Source organism: Peromyscus californicus, unplaced genomic scaffold, assembly GCF_007827085.1.
Source record: "Peromyscus californicus insignis strain IS unplaced genomic scaffold, ASM782708v3 Scaffold_4__1_contigs__length_199733344, whole genome shotgun sequence".
In the NCBI taxonomy this organism is placed as follows: domain Eukaryota; kingdom Metazoa; phylum Chordata; class Mammalia; order Rodentia; family Cricetidae; genus Peromyscus; species Peromyscus californicus.
In genome coordinates this window covers 151576476-151598415 of record NW_026294562.1, presented here as the reverse complement: position 1 = coordinate 151598415, position 21940 = coordinate 151576476, and the positions used below count along the sequence as shown (strand labels likewise).

General features: G+C 44.9%; 1 protein-coding gene across 2 annotated transcripts in view; it reads left to right on the top strand.

The window, feature by feature from the left end:
* Positions 1–21940, top strand: part of Nell1 (neural EGFL like 1) — an 839269-nt gene that overhangs the window by 501986 nt on the left and 315343 nt on the right. The window lies entirely within an intron of this gene.

Here is a 21940-nt window from a genome sequence, read left to right as displayed (position 1 = left end):
CACAGCAAACCTCCAGATGCCTCAAGTCTCCTGTTAAATAGAAAATGCAGCACATTAATTGGTGCCATTGTCTCTGAAGACTCTTCACAAGGGTGACCTGGCTAGCTGGAGGGTTCTTTTCCTCCATCCACTAAAGAGTTGAAAGATGAGATGATGGTCCAGAGAAACAGAAAACTCAAGTTTACTGACAAGCATTACCATCTCCCAGGATGGGGAAGAGGCCTCCGAACTGGGAAGCACTGACTCTGAGGAGGACTATGTGTTCTGTGGGTCAAGTATTCCCTTCTCAGAGACTTCCCTTTTTCCCCATTGAGAGTAAGATGTTCCAACACTGTTTTTAGCATGAGAATTATGTCCTCTGCTTCTGACCTTGAGCATGGAAACAGATACAATAGAGTCCTATATCTCTGTCTCGGGCACAGGTATGGAAATGACTGCTTACCAGTTGTGACTAGCTTGTGACCTAGCCCCACTTTTCTTTTTGGTATAAAGTTTGGGGCAGGTGGGGTGAAACCTACTGTGGGTGGGGAGAGTGGAAACTTACTCTGGGGGGGAGGGTATGGCCCTTCCCCCTTTCTTCCATCCTCAAGCCCTGGGCCTCAGGAACTGTGTGGATTTCTAAATGTTGTACAGCTGTCTCTGTTGAGAAGCAAAGTCGGTGTCTAATAGTGCTTCTGTCTGGTAGTATTAGTCTAAGATTGCACATATGTGAACACAGTTAATTCTTTTACCAAGCTTCAGGAGGATGTGCACCTGTCATTCCAATGTAACAAAGAACTAGAGAGACAGAGTTATGTCTGCGTTAATTCCTATCTATTGCAAGAAGAAGCTTCTCTGATGAGGGCTGAGGCAGTGATCTATAGGCATAGCAATATACCATTTCATTGCTATGGTCCTTTAGTTGAATAACAGTATTAGGTTTTCCTCCAGGCCCATGAGCTATCTAGTCTCAGGCTCTTGGCCCCTCTAGCGGTTTCAGTTGTGAGCTCCGTCTCATGGAGTTGACCTTAAATCCAATCAGTAAGTGGCTGGTTACTCCCATACTATTTGTACCCCTATTATACCAGCATATCTTGCAGGCAGGTCACTGTGGTAAGTCACAGTGTTTGTAGCTGGGAAATATTACCTTTCTCCTCCCATAGTGTGCAGAGGTCTTTCAGTACCATGAACACTAGTCAGGAGGGGTAAGTTTCTAGTTAGGCACCAGCTCAATTTCTCTATGTTTAATGACATAAGTAAACACACCTGCCTTTTTTTGTTTTTTAAAGAATATATAGATTTTGGGGAATTGAATTTAGGTTCTTACCCTTGCAAGACAAGTACCTTCCTGATTGAGGCATCTCCCCAGCCCAGGATGAGATGATCCTTTCTTTCCCTGAGGACTACAAACTTCTCGTACATCTGTGCTGTTGGTTTTTGTCAACTTGACACAAATCTAGACTTATCTGGGAAGTGGGAATCTTAACTGAGAAAATGCCTCCATAAGATTGGCCTATGGGCAAGTCTGTTGGGCATTTTCTTGACTGATGATTGATGTGGAAGGACTCTACTCACTATGGGTGGTGCCATCCCTGGGCTGGTGGTCCTGGGTCCTGTATAAGAAAGCAGGCTGAGCAAGCCATGAGGAGCAAGCCAATAAGCAGCACCCCTCTGTGGCCTCTTTTCATTTCCTGCCTGCCTCTAGGTTCCTACCTTGAGTTGTTGCCCTAACTTCCCTAAATGATAAACTGCAAACTGTAAGATGGAATAAGCCCCCTTTTCCTCAAGGTGCTTTTAGTCATAGTGGGTTTTTTTTGTTTGTTTGTTTGTTTTTCTGCAGCAATAGATACCCTAATAGGACCCATATGGAAACACCCTAACAGGAAGCAGTTGGCCCAATAGAGGCTTGGATTTAGACTTAATTCCATTCTTTAAGAACAGTTTGAAATAAATCTATTTAAGATCTAGCAGGAAAGTGTTATTAGGGAATCGCATTTGGTGACCCCACTATAGAGAAACTGTGTTCACTTTTTAAGAGTGTGATCTTTCCCAACAACTTGAAAATTCTATCTGCAAAACTAGACTTAGGCTTTGTATCTACACAGCCTAGCCCAGTACATGTAGTAGGCACACAGTCAGTTATCATCACTCATTGATTGTATAACTGTCTGAGCAAACAGTAAGTGTTGAGAGATTCAGTACATCTGATTACAGGATCAGCCTCAGATTAGTCTCACAAATGAGCAAAGCACTCAGGAGAAAGCTTCTCAGCCTCTTAGAATACTCAAGGGAACCCTAGAACTTGCAGGCATGCTGGACTGTCTACTCCTTCTCCCCCAATGAGATGATCATTAATTTAGGAGGAGGAAGTATGATCTAGACCTGTTTGATGTCCATGCCTTGTGAATAGGTGGAGATAGATGTTCATTCCTTTTCAGGATGATTCTGTTGTGCTGGCATCACAAGACCCCCAAGCAAGACCACCACAGAGCCAATATCCAATACAGAACACAAAGGGGTTTATTGATAACAAGCAAGCTCATGCTTGGTCCATGTTCAACATCCGACACAGCAGGTGGAGGAGGATGCCCCCTGAGCACTCACTTTAAGGGGTTTATATAGAAAAGGTTTACATGGGATTGGACGAGGGGGCTAGGGGTGAGGTAGTTCTTTGAAGTTACTGGCTGAACTATAAGTATGAGGTTACTGATGACTCACAGGATTCAGGGTATCTATAGAGACATAAATTTTTACTCCCTATGTCCTGCTTTTGTTGAACCCAGGATATATACATTCAAATTTATTATTCCAGTCCTATTCTCCCCTGAGTTCAACTTCTGGTCAGTTGAGCCCATTACTCCCCGTATCTTGTTTTGCCAAGCCCAGGATATATATATATTTGTTGTTTCAGTCTTATTTTCCCATAAGTTCAACTTCTGGTCAGTTCTAAAACTGCTGGTCAGCAAAAACCTTTAGAGGTGGGGGGAGCATCTCTCAAGATGACTACTGATTTTTCCCTTTCAGTTCCAGGTGGATGGCTGCCTTCTGGTGCATGATGCTGTATTTCAAAAGACAATGGATGCCACTAGTGGGAAAAACACTGTCTAGTGCTGTGAAGAGACACCATGACCATGGCAACTCTTATAAGGAAAACATTTAATTGGGGTGGCTCCCTCACAGTTTCACAGGTTTAGTCCATTATCATCATGGTGGGGAACATGGAAGCTTGCAGGCAGACTTGGTGCTGGCTACATCTTGATCAGAAGGTAACAGGAAGTGTCTGTAACACTGGGTGGTATCTGTAGCATAGGAAACCTCCAAGTCCACTCCCACAGTGACACGCTTCCCCCAACAAGGCCATACCTACTCCAACAAAGCCACAGCTCCTAATAGTGCCCCTCCCTCTGAGCTTGTGGGGGCCAATTACAGTCCAACCACCACAAACACCAAGCCAGTATCTTTGTTTTCATTTCAGAACTAGTATTGGAATCAGGTTTGTGGCACCATAAGGACTAATGTTAGGTAGTCTGTCACATTTCTGAATGAGAACAACAAATGAAAATGAGGGAAGGAGACAGAAATAACTCCATTAGTCTGAAACAAAACAAAAGGAAAACATTTGCTGTTGCTATGATCCCTTTTTTGACTCAAAAGTGGAAACTACTTTTCTGTGTCTCCTTGCATGCTGCTCTGCAGTGTAACCTCTATGTTTAGTGAGAAGTGAAGGCTTAAACAGGCGAGAGACCCCAGGCCTAAGCCGCGAAGGTAGGAGTGTGAGCCTTGAGTCAGTCAGTGCTGCTTTGTTCTTCTATTTTGTGAAACACTGTGTCTGTCTGGCTGGGAAGAATTCCCTATGTCCCCTTCCCTCCCCACCCCCATTCCCTGATTTTCCTCAGCAGGCAGTATGCTGTGTGAAGGGAATCCATTTTGAAGGGATCCTTAGCTTTACTAGATGCACATCAATCCCTCTGAAAGTAAGAATTTACCACCCAACAAAACACTGGAAAGATCTGAGCTTAATGACCGGGTTTAGCAAGACAAAGGTGCCTGGGTCTGTTTTGTTTGAAAGGCGCTCCTGTTGTGCCTGAGGCTCTGGCCTCAGATCTTAGTTGTTGAGGTGGAGAGCCAGAAGACATCTGGTTTTGGGAAGTGGCTTGTAAATGTCTCAGCTCTGCTGAATGTAATGTGAAGAACAGTCTGTGTGACAGTCAAGTCAGTGTGCACTACACCTTCAAAGGGCAACTTTAGATGCAGTGGTTTGTCTGTCTGATTGTTACCACCAGTCGTTAGGAGTGACTTGACAGTTACTGAGGTAGGAATTGCCTTCCCCTGAATCCTATCAACTATCATCTTTTCATCAATCTACCCATTTATCTATTCATCTATCCATCTATCTGCTCATGGAACTGTCATTCAGTTCTGTTGTAAAAGAATATCTCCTTTCTGGAAGCCTACTACAGTTATAAATAAAAACTCCAAATATTATTTGTTTCAGTTCAGAATTCTTTATTATTTGCCTGGGGACATGTATTTCACTCTCCACACCCCCACTCCTTATCACTTAGCTTGGGCTTCTTCCTAAACCTCAGATTAAGTCCTATCTCAGAGGGTTGTCCTGAGACTCACGTGTGTTAATAGGCATAAAGCTGTTAGTGGTGTTTCCAGGGTGGATTAGCTCCCTAGCCTGTGGGGTTCGCCTGCACTTGGCTGCCATTCTCCTATTGCTTTCTAACACCTTAACCGGGCTTTAATGAAAAGGATGATTTCTAAGGAAAGAGGCATCTGAAAAGACCAATTTAAACAGAATGGGCTTTTACTGCAAGGCTCTCCTGAAACCATAATTAATTGATTGACAGGATGGAGAGGACTGCAAAGGATCCTATCATGCAGGAACAGGAAGGAAGAGATGCTGTTCTCAGGACTTGGTTAGATACGTAGATCTCACTGATCTTATGCCTACAAAGCTCTGAAGATGCAAAGTTAAAGAAGCATGGTGTCTACCTGACCTTGACAAGTCAGCACCATACCCAGTCCAGCTTCTAGGACCAACCCAGCTTGTATGTTCTCATGGAACCCCGGGCAATTCACTACTGTTGAAAGTTAGTCCTTCCCAGGGATGAGCCCCCAATTGGTTATCCATACCAAGTGGTCAGCTCTAAAAAGACACATGTTGAAGCAACACTAAATGAATCTAGCAAGTTGTATTTATACATTTGAGTCTTACAGCAACCTTCTGGGGCTTAGTCTGAGGCCTTATATATTTATATACAAATATTTGTGTGTCTATGTGTGTTTTACAACAGTACTTAAAAAGAGGCCATGCATTTTAGAGGGAATGAGGGGCATGAGAGGAGTTGGACAGAGAAAAGAGAAAGATGTAAGTGTACACACACACAAAGTCAAGAAATTAATTTAATAAAAAAAGAGACATCTGATGGTCTGAGTTTAAGTTAGATGATTTCTCTATGGCTTTACTGGGCATATTGAAGGGCTCTTTCTCCTGAAGTCCTATGGCTGTGGGACAGTTCAGGACATTGCTTCGTCCACAAGATGGACACAAGAACTCCAGGTGCCAATCAGAGGAGGAAACTGTGCTGGATGCCACCCAGCCAGCAAATGTGACAGTCAGCATGGTTTTACAGACCCCGAATCCAACAGTTCTCAGTCTGTGTCAGTGAACTTATGGTCTTGATTGATTCTGGTTTGTTCCTCTAAGGCAGGCCTTTCCATCTCTCAGGGAGTTTTAAGCACTTCTGGACCATCTCCAATTCTTGTTAAGTCTTTATTGAGCTGTGGCAACCGGAGTTGACAATTCTGTATGCTAGCGCGCTGTGCTTGGCTTCAGGGGAAGAATAATGCATTTGTTTTCCCGTCCGGTACCCTCAGTCAACATGAATGATACTTATTGGAAGAAGATAGTTTCATTTTTATATCAGCTGGACCTGTAGCCATGCAAGCCTTGTGAGCATAGAAGAGGATTTACATTTAAGAACCAAAGGGTGGAACAAAGATTGGAGAAACCTGACCTCATGCAGGACAGGTGGAGAAATAAATGGATATCTGCATTTCTTCACATCCCAGTGGATTTATCTTAGTGGACGGATCTATTGTCTACATGCAGACAGCCTTTGGTTTGGGTCTTAGACACAGCTTAACTCGATGGTCACTTATGACAGAATAAGCCTGTGGCATTTGCACAGTCGTTTTTAATGTCACCAAGCCTCAGTTGTGTCACCAGCAAGACAGGAGTGAGTAACAGTGCCAAGCAGGCTGCGCTTCAGGACGATCCGTGCAATTGCTTTGCTGAGGCTGAGTGTCTGGCACATGGTAGGAATAAAATTCAAAAATCCCATTTCCTCTTCCCTGGGCACCAAAGAGACAAGGAGATGTGAAGTAATTGAAATCACTGGTCCCATTGAGATTAGTAGGAGGGGACCCCAGCAGGGGGAACCTGGAGCTGGCCTTCCGTGGAGACAAGCAAATATCAGTAAAAAAGGTGGGACAGCATAAATGAAAGAGATAAGCTACTTAACCCGGGTGTGCTGACTCTCGTCTGTAGCCCTGGCCCCCAGGAGCCTGAGACAGGGGCATCAGGAGTTAAAGGCATCCTCAGATACACAGTTCAGAGGCCAGCCTGGGGTATGTGAGGCCTTGCCACAAACCAACCAACAAAACAAATATGAAAGCAGGAAGTGTACAAGATCAGTTTCCTCCTGATTGTTAGAATACTAACTTAAAAAAGAATAGAAGATGATGGGAAGATATCTGCCCCGCTGAGGAGGTTGGAGGTTGGTTGGGGGTGTTGCAGAACTCAGGCTGGCAATCAAAATAACCAAGTGATGAATTCATTCCAATGGCCTGGCCTATGCCAGGCTAGATTGACTGGTCTATTAAGTGAAGAATACTTTCCTTTCAAACTTTTTAAAGTCTCACATAGCCTATGATGGGTTTTTTGTCACAGATTCTCTTCTGATCTCCCCCCACCCACCACCACCACATTGTCTGCGTTTGAGTTGCATACTACGTCTGTCCTTCCAAGGTTGCCTAACTCAGATAGAATGCTACTTAGACCCACATACTTTTCAGTTAAAAAAATATTAAAGCTCCAAGAGAGGGTATAAGGTGCCAATGATGATGACGTGGGAAGCACCATGTTAGAAAACAAACACACACAAGGTGGGTATCTTGTGGGTGAGTATCTCCTGCATTACATGTGGCATCAACTTGGACATCTTACCTGGTCCTTTCCACACAACAAGGATAAAAATTCATGCCTTGGTGTGGCTCTGGGATTGAAATAAGGAGCTACCTGCAGAACATGGGTTCAATAATTGCCAGCCCCCTTCTCTATCCCCTGGAACTGATTTGTGTTCTGAAATTTAAACAGAGGGTAATACCTCTTCTCCAGGGAAGAATCCTAGGGGCAGAGGCAAAACCACCACACACTTTTGAGCATAACTGGGTTTTGCCTTTGCTCTTTTTCTGGTTAGTATCACTGAGGGAAGGAGGATCAGACTCCAGTAGTCACTGTGCCTGGGGCTGGTATCCTCCTCCAGACCCTGGTTGGAATGTAGCCTGGCATTTGGGGGCTGAGACAGATGGCCGTCATCTCCATTAAGAATGACTGTGACCCAGCCTCCACAACACTGCAAATGTATATAGCTCTCATATGGGACATATGTGTGGGCAATTTCCTTCCAACTTGGACATGCCAAGACTTTCAGAAGGCTTTGCTGCTCTGTTTTCTCTCACTTTTACTCGTTCTTCAAGTAAAGTAAGGGTAGGGCTACAAAGACTCTTCTCCAGAAGTGAGGAAATGTTGAAGTGAGATTTTCTTCTCTCATTAAAACTTCTTTTTCATTTAACAAGAGCTGTGAGGCACAGGGGCAGAACCAACATGCAGATAAGGGAGCCTGCTTTCCTGGGATGGGCTCCGCTCCGTGGCTGGGTCACCTGACGGTACATATTTCTCGAGTCCTTTCTAACAGAATGGTTTTTGACACTGTGTGCATACTCCTTACTGTTTTGTTTGTTTTGTGTTTGAACCCAGGGCAGTGTGTACCAGGCAAGCAATCTATCGCTGAGCCACATGCCAAGCCTGGCGTGATACTTTTAATGTTTCCACAAACTGTTGTAACCACATAGACAAATTTAGAGGAAATGTGATAAATGATCATGGTCCCAGTCTTAACATGTTGCCATCTTTACATTGAGAAAACCTGTATGTAGCATTGAAGAGCCTCAGATCTATTACCTTTCCATCACTGTGGGGAAATGTCTGACGCAAAAGAGGCAAGATTCGTTTTGACACAGTTTCAGAGTTTCCAGACCACCAAGGGAGAAATGCCCATGGTAGCTGTCTTCGTCCTTTATCTCGTCTATGCCATCTACAGTATGATGCTGTCTGCTTTCAGTCTTGGGCTTCCCCATCTTGGTTAATCCCCTCTGCAGACACCTCACTGACAGACTGAGCATGAGTCATGCGCTTTATTGATCTGATCTTTGCAACCCAATCAGATTGATAGTCACAATTACCAATCAGGATGTTGCTCTTGGATTTCATTCTTTCATCCCATAGTTCATCTTTTTCTTATATCTGAAGCTTCTTCTTCCCAAGTATGTTTGAACACTATTGTTACATGTTTATATGTCTGTAAATGATAGATTGTGTTTAAAATGTTTTTACATTCATAAAAGCCATGTCACATTATATGACCTTTTACCGCAGAGCATCGTGTGTGTGCCACGTGTGCCTGCACTGTTGTGCATGCACAGAGTTGTACATGTATTTTCCTGTGTTCTAGTGCAAGTATGTGTATGCAGGCACATATGCTCAGGTCGGAGGTCAACCCCAGGTTTCCATCCTCAGTCCACCGCCCACCTTGCTTTTTGAGACATTAATGATCCCCTGGAACCCTCCTTTCTCTGCCTCCCTGCTGCTGGGATTACAAGCACACTTCGCCTCATCTTGTTTTTGTTTTTGTTTTTTTACTTGGGAACTGAGGATCAAACTCAAGTACTTGAGCTTGCATGGCAAGGACTTTAGAGACTGAACCCTCTCCCCAGCACGCCACACAGCACTTTTGGCATTTATCCAGGCTTGCATATGTCCAAGTTCATTCATCTTAATTACTGTATGTTAATCAATTGTGTAGACTGTCCACATCTCACTTAGCCCTTTTCTTGCTGACTAGGTTTTACAATGGAAAATAATGCTGGAATTAATGTTCTGGTCAAATCTCTCCTGCCACGTACATCTTTAACTTCCCTTAAAGTTCCCAACTTGCTGCTAACAATTGGAAAATCACTGCTCCAATGGCTTATTCCCAGGCTTATTTATTTTATCATGACTTGTTAATGCCAGCCATGGTTAAGAATCCCAAATTTACTGTTTTCGTTCATGTGGTATATATCACATAGTCAATTTTAGCAGGAAGATGGGCAGCCTGCTGTCAACAAATTTCCTATTGTATGTGGGCAACAAGCTTACACGGTTAGTTACTGTTGTGTGAGATCATGTGAATGTTGACTCAGGCAGCTGAGCTCTGGTGATTCACTTGAATCACCTTTAAGCCTGCGGGATGCAAATTCCTCGACATGTTTTGATCTTTTCTAATCTCTTTGCTCTGTGCCTTGGAGCACTTCTCTCCTGATCAGACCCAAACACCCACATGCTCCAGCTGTTTAACTTTTTGTTTGGCTTCCTTGTAGGTAGAGCTGCTGGTGTTTCATTAGCTGCACAGAAATGTTCTAATCAGAGGAAAGACTTTTGTTTTTCTTTGGGTTCAGTTTGGGTATTTCTATGTTGTGCTTGACAGTACTAATGCTGAAGTAACCATGACTCTATGTGGACTGTGGAAAGCAGCTCATTGGCTGAACTGAACAGTCTGCCTTAGTTACCAATCTGTATCATCAATCAAAAGTCACAGGGCATAAAAAGTTTCATGCAATCACAAGTTTATTTAATTTCAGAGGGGGTGTAGAATAGGGAATATTGTCATTTATACCTTCAAGAGGGTGTCAGAGCCCTGATGGCCACGCATGGTTTGAGACTTGTGTTCCAAGATGCAGATCATGAAACTCCAGCTACTTCATCAGTGTGGGAAAGCAGCAGGGTCTGAGAAACTTTGCCTTGAGATCTCAGAGTCTCTCATTCCACTCCTCAACATCACCACACCAGGGACCAAACTCTTCACATATGTATTGCAACTATTAAGATCAACTTCCTGGCTTTCTTATAAAATTGACAGAAGAAACAAATGAAATCATCATAGATTTTTTTAAAAAAAATAATTTATTGTTTGACATTTCTTGCATGTAAACAATTTATTCTGGTCACGTTCATTGCACCACCCTCTACACTTCTTGCTTCTTAAGTTAGTTAGTTACTTCCTTAGTTATTTAGTTAGTTAGTTTTGGCTTTGTGATGCACTGGGCTTAACCAGGGTCTCCCATGTGGCCATGAGTGGGGAGTTATCCACTGGGGCATGAGTAGCAGCTCCTTAGCGGCTACCTCAGTGAAGACAGTGACTTCTTCTCCCCCATCAGCTCTCGACTGCCATTGGCTTTCCTGGGGGGTCTCATGACCCCTCCCCTTTCTATGACTAACTGTTGCCAGGCCCCATGCAGGGAACCTCAGCTGCTGTGAGTTTGTGAGGACCATGACTTTGTCATGCACTTAAGCCGGCATTCCCTGGTCCTCTTCCCATTATCTAGCTCTTACACTTTTACAGTCCCTCTTCTGCAGTGTTCCTTTAGCTTTGGAGGGGCTGGTGTTGGTGTGCCATTAACTAAATGTTAACCAGGTGTAGCGTCTCATTACATGTACCAAGTGGACTTCACAGATAACCTATGAGAGGCATGTAAAAGGGAAAAACTATAACATATCATCATTCATTGGTGGGGTCCTGAGTGACACACTTTTCCTGTAATATACCATGTTTTTATAGAATGTACATTCCCCATTTATATAATGATAATTATTGTTTTTTATCCAAAACCTCAGAGATATGAATTATTATTTAATGGCAACCTTGCTTATAATATCTGAATGCAAGATGATGATATTTACTCAGTGCTGCTGAGAGCAAGTGGAGGGATGACGTGTGGTTAGTATAATCATCCTACTTTCTGATGTGTTTTGGGAGCTTTTAAAGGTATGTTGTTCATTAGTACTTAGGACGACACAGTTCTCATTCCACTGCATGCCAACAATTAAGCAAATCACAAATATTTATTATGAATTTTGATTAGATACACATTTAAATAGGTAAACTTAAGCAAATAAAAATAAGATTTAATGCCTAATTTGTTTTAAAAGTATTATTTTATTGGGGTCAGTAGCACGCAGTGTGTGTGTGTGTGTGTGTGTGTGTGTGCGTGTGTGTGTGCGTGTGTGTGTGTGTGTGTGTGTGTGTGTGTACTGAGAACTAAGCATTAGGCTACAATGTAATTGCTTATTCCTATTTTCAAAGCCAGCAACGTACACTGTTACAGACAGCTTATATCATGTTCTTATTTTCCTATTGACTCCTGGGCACAGTTAAAGAGCTCATTTTGTAATGCTATTATTTTCTAATCAGTGTTTCCTATGGAGATTTAATGAAGACTTTTATTTAAATTCTGTACTGGAGCATAAGAAAAAGAAAAACTAAACAGAATGCCTGTGAAGGAAGGATGTGTGGCCACACTTTTATGCATAGATATATAATCTTGTCAGTAGAGGTTGCACCAAGTCAAACATTTGAGATGGTTCTCCTTATTGGGGTGAACTTTATATATACATTTTCCTTTGTCATGGGTGAGTGTTGTGGGTTATCTTCAAGTCTTTAATGACAGGGTTTTGGTAGGAGTTCCACCCATTGCTTATAAATTAGTGGTCACTGATAAATGAAAACCATTTATAAAACATACATGGTTAACAGTGATTTGAGTGTAGTACAAACCCTGGCCATTCATTTCTTGGTATTCCTTCTCTTCTCAATACAAAGTTCAGGGAGGGATATTAGACAGCTAATATGTCAACATTCAACATTTTGGTCAGGTAGGTAAATGGAAGAGTTTTCAATGCTGTAAATAATTGATTTACTTATTCAAGAATAGGATTCATCTCAAAAAGGTTGGAATGGGGCTGGGAAACTTCAACATGAAAAGCTGGCAGATTTGATCAGCACACATCAGCACAGATCAGTCAGGAGCATGGAGTAAAATCATTGCCTGACAAAACACAGAAAATGAGTGAGAAGTGGGTCCTTTTGAAGGACTGTGCTGAACGCTCCCAACAGAAGAAATAGTGTAACATGAGGTATCTTGTTACAGATATCTTGTGGAAAAAGAAATCAATAAATATTTGAAAATTCATTTGTATTTTAGAGGCAGTCAGCATCTTTCCCATGGCCACCCAACAATAAAAAAATCGTTTAAAAAGAGGGATTTCTTTTTCGAAGTAAAACATGATTCTGTAAGTAAATCTAAAGTGGATATGGAGAGCTGAGAACTTTCTGACAAGTGGTTGCTGGGAAGTTTGGAGCTACGTTTCGGCAAAGTTACTGAGCACTAGGAAATTGCAGAGATAAGTCATTCCATTTGATGTTTCTGAGTTTTCTGTCTCTTTTCAGTGATAGAGATAAAGGACTTGCTTTAAAGACAGTTTGCAGGCTTCACTTTAGGGTCTGCAGAAGAAGTCAATTTTATCAGATTTCAGAGTCTGAGGATTTGTCCCACTTTCATGGGGAAAAACAAAACCTCCTGATATTTATACCAGAAACTCGGAGTTTTGTAGATATTATAGGATTAGATGGTAGCTGCATGGGGTTTCTTCCTGCAGACCCTTAGAGTTGCTGATTATTCCATTCCATCAAATTTCAGTTGAATGGAGCAGTTGATGATTATGATATCAGTGTCCATCAGGTCGCAAGACTGGCTTTGAGGCAGATGACAGGGACTAAGTACAGAATGACCTTTACTTATCGTTAAAATATCCTTAAAGGACAGCCCTATGAATTCCTGTCATGCCTGTGGCTCGATGGCATTTCTGGGAACTCAGGCTCCTATTGTGCTACCAGCTTTGTGGCCTGGAGATGCCCTGGCATCCATTCTGATTCCTACTCATCAATCCATGGGCTGGACTTCAGCCTAGGCCTCATTCTGACCCACTGTGTACCTGGATGAGGGTCCTTGATAGGTGTGTTTGGTTTTCCTCCTCTACCCCACCCCACCCCATCCTTGGGCTGACTAGAAAGGAGGGTTAACAGGAAGGCCAAAGAAACCAGTACTTCTTAGCTGCTTGTGTCTGGACCTCCACACTGAAATTCCTAGTTGGATGGTTTGGTCTTGTGCTCAGTTATACACTGGCTTCTTTTTAAATCATCTAGATCATAAAATAAATAGCCAAGATCAAGGAGGTGGCCCAAGGTAAATTTTATAAATCCACAAAGCAATTATCAGAGCACCACCTGGTAGCTTGTTATCAGTCTGGACCCTTAGGCCCCAAAACAGTTCAACTAAGTCAGAAACTTTACACAGGCAGCACCTGGCAATCTGTATTTTTATTAAACCTTCCAAACAATTCAGATGCATGCCAAAGATTGAGAAATACTGTCTATACTAGCCTTTGAAAGTGAGAAAAGAGGGAGGCTGAGGGTGTACTCCCCATCCAGAAAGTGGAAGCTTTAGTCCCAAGTCTATGATGAGAGGAGACATCAACCACTGGTGAGCAAGTAGGTCATAAAGGACCATGCTGGCAACCAGCATCGCAGGGAAGAGGGGCTTTCGGCAGGAGTGCCTGTCCATTGCAGAGACTTCGAGCCGGACTGCCTGTCCACTGCAGAGGCTTCCAGCGGGACTGTCTGTCCACTGCAGAGACTTCCAGCAGGACTGTCTGTCCACTGCAGAGGCTTCCAGCGGGACTGCCTGTCTACTGCAGAGACTTCCAGCAGGACTGCCTGTCCACTGCAGAGGCTTCCAGCGGGACTGCCTGTCCACTGCAGAGGCTTCCAGCAGGACTGCCTGTCCACTGCAGAGACTTCCAGCAGGACTGCCTGTCTGTCCACTGCAGAGGCTTCCAGCAGGACTGCCTGTCCACTGCAGAGGCTTCCAGCAGGAGTGCCTGTCCACTGCAGAGGCTTCCAGCAGGACTGCCTGTCCACTGCAGAGGCTTCCAGCAGGAGTGTCTGTCCACTGCAGAGGCTTCCAGCAGGACTGCCTGTCCACTGCAGAGGCTTCCAGCAGGAGTGCCTGTCCACTGCAGAGGCTTCCAGCAGGAGTGCCTGTCCACTGCAGAGGCTTCCAGCAGGACTGCCTGTCCACTGCAGAGACTTCCAGCAGGACTGTCTGTCCACTGCAGAGGCTTCCAGCAGGACTGCCTGTCCACTGCAGAGGCTTCCAGCGGGACTGCCTGTCTGTCCACTGCAGATGCTTCCAGCGGGACTGCCTGTCTGTCCACTGCAGAGGCTTCCAGCAGGACTGCCTGTCCACTGCAGAGGCTTCCAGCAGGACTGCCTGTCCACTGCAGAGGCTTCCAGCGGGACTGCCTGTCCACTGCAGAGGCTTCCAGCAGGAGTGCCTGTCCACTGCAGAGGCTTCCAGCGGGACTGCCTGTCCACTGCAGAGACTTCCAGCGGGACTGTCTGTCCACTGCAGAGGCTTCCAGCAGGACTGCCTGTCCACTGCAGAGACTTCCAGCGGGACTGTCTGTCCACTGCAGAGGCTTCCAGCGGGACTGCCTGTCCACTGCAGAGACTTCCAGCAGGACTGCCTGTCCACTGCAGAGACTTCCAGCAGGAGTGTCTGTCCACTGCAGAGGCTTCCAGCGGGACTGCCTGTCTGTCCACTGCAGAGGCTTCCAGCAGGACTGCCTGTCCACTGCAGAGGCTTCCAGCGGGACTGCCTGTCTGTCCACTGCAGAGGCTTCCAGCAGGACTGCCTGTCCACTGCAGAGGCTTCCAGCGGGACTGCCTGTCCACTGCAGAGGCTTCCAGCAGGACTGCCTGTCCACTGCAGAGACTTCCAGCAGGACTGCCTGTCCACTGCAGAGGCTTCCAGCAGGACTGCCTGTCCACTGCAGAGGCTTCCAGCGGGACTGCCTGTCCACTGCAGAGGCTTCCAGCGGGACTGCCTGTCTGTCCACTGCAGAGGCTTCCAGCAGGACTGCCTGTCCACTGCAGAGGCTTCCAGCGGGACTGCCTGTCTGTCCACTGCAGAGGCTTCCAGCGGGACTGCCTGTCTGTCCACTGCAGAGGCTTCCAGCGGGACTGCCTGTCTACTGCAGAGGCTTCCAGCAGGACTGCCTGTCCACTGCAGAGGCTTCCAGCAGGACTGCCTGTCCACTGCAGAGGCTTCCAGCAGGACTGCCTGTCCACTGCAGAGACTTCCAGCAGGACTGCCTGTCCACTGCAGAGGCTTCCAGCAGGACTGCCTGTCCACTGCAGAGGCTTCCAGCGGGAGTGTCTGTCCACTGCAGAGGCTTCCAGCGGGAGTGTCTGTCCACTGCAGAGGCTTCCAGCAGGAGTGCCTGTCCACTGCAGAGGCTTCCAGCAGGACTGCCTGTCCACTGCAGAGACTTCCAGCAGGACTGCCTGTCCACTGCAGAGACTTCCAGCAGGACTGCCTGTCCACTGCAGAGGCTTCCAGCGGGACTGCCTGTCTGTCCACTGCAGAGGCTTCCAGCAGGACTGCCTGTCCACTGCAGAGGCTTCCAGCGGGACTGCCTGTCTGTCCACTGCAGAGGCTTCCAGCGGGACTGCCTGTCTGTCCACTGCAGAGGCTTCCAGCGGGACTGCCTGTCTACTGCAGAGGCTTCCAGCAGGACTGCCTGTCTGTCCACTGCAGAGGCTTCCGGCAGGACTGCCTGTCCACTGCAGAGGCTTCCAGCGGGACTGCCTGTCCACTGCAGAGGCTTCCAGCAGGACTGCCTGTCTGTCCACTGCAGAGGCTTCCGGCAGGACTGCCTGTCTACTGCAGAGGCTTCCAGCAGGACTGCCTGTCTGTCCACTGCAGAGGCTTCCGGCAGGACTGCCTGTCCACTGCAGGCAGCTGGACGATAATCAACACATAGTATATTTACCACATTCTCCTGTGGTATCCACGCCAAATATTTAAAGCTGAGCAGAGCAGCCTTCTTCCTGAGCTGGTGTTTGGTGTTCAGTCTTTAAAATACAGTACTCTAGGCAACCATCACTACACAGTGAGTACCAGACTTCCAAAACAAATCCCATTTACCACTCTGATTAAAAATGCAAAATCTCTAAGATGTTCTCCACTTTCTTCCTGTTTATATTTACTAAGCACTAGTTGTATTTGAGTAATACAGACATGTATTTTATCCTTTTTCTTGGAGTGTGTCTTTGAAGTCCAGGGTATATGTTCTAATGGCAGCACATCTCAGTCCATGTTTACCATAGCTGAAGACTCGGTAGCCACATGTGGTTAGTCATTGCCCCATCGGACAGAGGAGGTCTAAATCTTGGGTCGAGGACAAAAGTAGGGCCTGCCTGGTCAGAGCCTCAGCAGACTCACTGTCAGGGACAAGTCCCTGACAAATGTTCTTCTTCACGTGGTCTGCTGTCTCTCTGCTAGTGTTATCACGAGGAGCGCAGTCATGGGGTTGATGAGAGAGAGAGAGTGGGATGCCTGACGTTCCCTCAGGGTTGCCTCACATTCTCATTTCCTGGCTCGGTCTTATCTCTCTTCAGATTAAGTATGACTTTTAAATCAAACATGGGGTTGTGTATTGACTTGGTATTTGCTTTTCCTGCCAAAATAAAAGCTCTTTTACGACACTAAGGTGTTTATCTTGCTAGTACCCTGTACTTGAAGGAAAGCAAGGGCACTGGAGGCAAATAGTGAGTACGACAGTGGCTTTACAGCCTGACATTTCACACCATCCCTCTCAGTCCCATGACAGTTATGGAAGTGATAACTGACATGACTGTTAGACCCCACACAGCTGAGCTAAGAACTTCATCACAGATTTTGTGTTCAGGATCCAGTTTGCAATTCTCTCCCCTTCCCTCCCTCTTTCTTCCCATCTTTCCTTTCTCCCCTTGTCTCCCCCTCTCAGTCTCATGTAGCCTAGGTTGGTCTTTAAGTCACTGTGTGGCCAAGGACTGCCTTGAACTCCAGATCCTCCTGCCTCTATCTCCCAGGCTTCAGGATTACTGGTGTATACTGAAATGCCCTGCTCCAGAGCTCAGATCTGAATCACTTTCTTCTTTGGGAGACCAAACCTTGCCTCCTCTACTTCCTGCCCTTCTTGTTGTGATTTTCTGTTCTTCTCTATATTGATTGTTAGACAACGTTAGCTGCAGGAACTGAATGCAGAATTTATTGACAGGGTTGGACATGCTGTCAGCATATGCACTGGACTGCCCAGAGCATTAAAAGTGTGTTTTGATTGCTACAAAATTTACTGGGCTTGTCTCAGTGTCCATCTATGTCAAATGGTACTGGAAGACACTGCTGGAGAGAGCCAGTGGGAGGGAACTGACCTACTGAGACTGAGTCATCTCTCAAGATGGGAAAATGTTGAGGGGATTACACATCTTCTTTTTCCAAATGTTTTGATTTCCTATCCAAACCCAGATCCATGGAATCACACAGAGTTACCTCACTACCACAGACCAGTGCTCAGATCCCATGTAGTAGCTGGCTCACAAATAGTAGTAATAGCAACCACTGCTTTAGGATGCTCATAAAATCTCTGGGTCAATAATCTAGATAAAGTCTAGTGTAGCTCAAATCGTAAAATCTTATTAATATAAAACCAGATATTGGGGTGAATGCTGAAAGAACAGAGAAATAGAACAAGCCACCGTCAACCTTACCTTGCCAACTCCTCGGCTGATCTTGTTTCCTCAGACTGAAAGCCTCTGAGTCCTCACCCGAATGGATATCAGCTGAACTGCTGCTAAAAGCCTAAAAGCTTAAAAGCCTCTAGTTCCTGGTCCTCATGCCTTATGTACCTTTCTGCTTCTTGCCATCACTTCCTGGAATTAAAGGCATGTGTCCTTCCCAAGCAAAGACATGAGATCTCAAGTGCTGGGATAAAAGGTGCGTGCCACCACGCCTGGTGCTGTTCCCAGTGTGGCATTGAACTCACAGAGGTCCAGATGGATCTCTGCCTCCTGAGTGATAGGATTAAAGGTGAGTGCCTCCACTGCTTGGCCTCTTTGTCTAATTTAGTGGCTATTCTGTTCTCTGATCCCCAGAAAAGATTTATTTGAGTGTACAATATATCATCCGCAGTCTAGCAGGAATGGCTTGTTTCTCCTTTATATTTGGTCCTCAATCAGGAAGGCTTCAAGGGATGAGGAGAGGCTAATAGCTTATAGGCAGAGTCAACTGAAGGCTTCTTTCTTCAGCTCTCCAGAGCAGTTTTCTTAGCCTTGGAGGTTGGACTCATTTGGCCACATTGGCTGGTATGTGCCAATGATCACACCTCCATGTATGTTCTTGCTTTCTGATACCACGACAGCTGGGCTCTGAGACATGATGACCGGATGGATGCAAAATCCCAGACACAGATTACTCCAGAAGCTGCTCAACTCCTCACAAGCCTTGGGAGTAGCATGGTTGATGCTACATTTTGTTAGTTATGCAGATCTAAAACCAGTCCAGATTCAAAGGCAGTGTGATTAGACTGGACCTCTGAATGGAGGTGGATGAAGCTACATTGAGGATCAGCATGTGGGATGGGAGATAATGTTATAGCCAACTTTGGAAAATCTATCCCTTCACCCCCACAGGAAAATGCAATTTGCTACTGCCTGTGAACAACAGGAGCAAAATCACTGGTGGGGAGGCAGATGTATCATATGGTCACATCTTGTGTACATACAGGGGGTCTCTAACTCCCATTGCAGGTTTTCATTAGGGCAGTCTTTATACATCTGTCATATTGTTATAACTACATGGGGTTTCTTAAAAGGGCATCATTGTGCTTGGCCGACTCTGGTTCAATCCTTTCATTCAGTGCCACTTACCCTTGGAAATCTTCTCTGACCCCTGGGTTATGGCCCCTGCTGTGTGTCACTGTAGTACCCTGCTTGATTTACTTGTATCACCTAGGATTAGAATGGTCGTTTGTATCTCTACATTGTAGAATCCATGAAGTCAGGCTCAGTATCTGCCCTCTCTATCATATTCCCTGTGTGTGATGTATTGTTGGAATTTGTTTTTTTTTTGTCTGTTCTTTTCATATGTATTTTTTAAAGGTGAACTGGGCAACCCAAAGGAAGAAAAGGACCACAAACATATCATGATGCTGCCTCCCTCCTTCTCGTCTCCCTCCTCTATCTCTTCCTCCTTGTTCTCTTCTTCCTCATCCCTCCTCCTCATCTTCTTCACTTATGGAGGTAATCATTTTAGCATACTTATTAGGCCCCCGGGCAGCTGTGGAGGTAGACTCTGCAGGCAAAAATCATGGAAAAGGACTCCGACTTATGGGTAATCAATAAAGAAAATTGCCCCAGGCTATCTGACTAAGAGAAGCAAGGGCTTCACCATGCTGCAGGGATTTTCCTTATTCATAGCACCACAGGTTGAACTCAGAACTGTGTATCCAAGGAAGGAAAGAACTCTTCCATTCAACTGGACTCCAGCTCCTGACTTTTGTTCAGTATCATGATGTAAACTGCTGGGAGAGGCAAGATGCCAGGGATGGGTTCCTTTAGGTGTCCTTTCAATCTCAGTAAATGTTTGCTCACACTTCTAGGGTGATGTACCCTTTGGTGGTTGGCAAGACTGATATTTTCTATTTGGCTGGGGTTTCTACTTTGAGTCTAAAAGTTAGATAAAGTGAAACATGATAAGATTTAGGCATCTACTGGATGTTGAACTGTGAACAATAATCTCTAGTTGTACTTTTCTTAGTTTTCATGGTCCTCAGCAAGAAAAGTAGCAGCGATTGGGTGGGGCGCTATTGAAGCAGGTACAGTGGGGTTGGAGGATGAAGTCAGGAGAAATGAAGAGATGCGTTAAAGATGGAAGCAGGAGCGACACACTGAGAGTGTGCTTGTCTGTCGTTCTGTTTTCTGTTGATTTAGTTTACATAGAGGAAACAGACTCAGGAGCACGAGACTTCCCTGTAGCTCACAGCTGCTTCCTGTTGGGCTGTGGATGAACACCATTTTCGTTCTCTTCCCTTCAAACATTGTGGTCATGCATATCCTTGAGTATTTCCTCAGTGTTCTGGGCTCTCCCCAGAAAGCAGTGAAGGCCACTGAGTCTTGTATATTATTAAAAGGACCAGCCTTAATAATATACTTCCCAGGCGCTCAGAAGAGAAACCACGAAGGGCAAGAATTATTTTCGTGAAAAGAATCTAAGTACACCATGCTGTATGTCTGTCTACTTTATTCCTCTGGGATAAAATCCTATCTACACAGCTACAGTTCTGTTCTCATGCCTAGCTCCTTTCTTGCCTGATTTCTCTCTACATTTATCTGTTGTGTCCTCTAAGTTCTATCTTAATTCTCTCATCTTAGTTCTGCCCCATCTAGGTTCTCATCCATCTAGTTCCTTCCCATCTCAGCTCCTCTCCCACCTTGTTCTTCCTCATCTTGTTCTCCTCATCTTCCATCCCATTCTTCTAGTATTCTCTTCTAGCCCTTCAGTCTAGTTCTTTCTCATCTAGTTCACTTCTCTCCAGTTCTTACCCATCTAGTTCTTCCATTCTCTGTTCTCTTCTCTGTCTCGTCCTCAAGTCCTCTAGTCAAAATCCTCCTTCTCCATCTCAAGTCTCTGTCCCCAAGTTCTCTAGGGTATTCAGTTATAAACCCAAGCCATAGTAATCCTCCCCCTCCAGCCAGGCCACCAGGCTTGAATCCCTACAGGGTCATAAAGGCAGGTAAGAATTTTCCTCATGCAGTGACAATCAGGCTTTCTTTTATAACCTGAAAATGGAGTGGTTAAAGGAAGAGGTCAATTGAAAGCTAATGATCCATTAGTATATCAAGAAGGGGATCTACGTGCTCAGTCCACATTCCTAAAAATAGTTAGGTAAGAAGTTAGGAGGCTATAATGTTAGTAACAGAAAAGGGGGGTCTCAGATTGCATAAGAAATAAAGCTATCCACCTGACTTAGGGAACAGGCGTCATTTCCACAAGGGAAATGTGTTTTACCTTAGTTCAGGAGATCCTTTGGCCTTGGATGTTTGATCGGTATTTTAGATAAATACACTGTTAGGAGTTCTTGGAAGCACACAAGAAAATCATTTTAGGAACCAGCTAATATATATATATATATATATATATATATATATATATATATATATATATATATATATGCAAAAGCTAAAATATCACCAAGACTTCTTAAGTCATGGCTTGACCTTTGGAAAAGTCCTTCACTTTTCCAAGTAGTAGCTTTTGTGATAGTAGCCAAATTCCATTACATTTTCTTGTGGCTTGAAGCAACTGAGCCTCCCCCACCACTACTCTCTCAGGACCTTTTGGTGTAGGAATTACACAGAAATCTGATCCTTTCCTGAACCTGCTAAATAGACTTACATATTGGGGGTCTTCCAACAGTTTTCCAATCTCTCTCTCTCTCTCTCTCTCTCTCTCTCTCTCTCTCTCTCTCTCTCTCTCATGATTTTGGAGGCTTGGAACCCCAAATTAAAGGGATAAGCAAAATTTCCAAAGGCTCCATTGGAGAATCATTTTTGCCTTTTCCAGCGCTCTGGGGTTACCAGTGTCCAAGGTTCTTGCGGCACCCTGTGATACTAGCCTTCTACCAGCCTCTAGTAAGTATTTGCCCTGGTCCTCTGTTGATCCTTTTCCTTCTATGTATCTGTGTGTCATTTCTTCTGATAAGGGTGTATTTTCATCGTATTTAAGGTCCACTGTAATCCCAAAGAGCCCCATATAAATTGCCTGTAGATAACTGTTTCCACAGTAAGATCACACTCTGAGGTTCCTGGCAGGCACAGAATGTTAGGGAACACTATCCAGTCAGTTACAC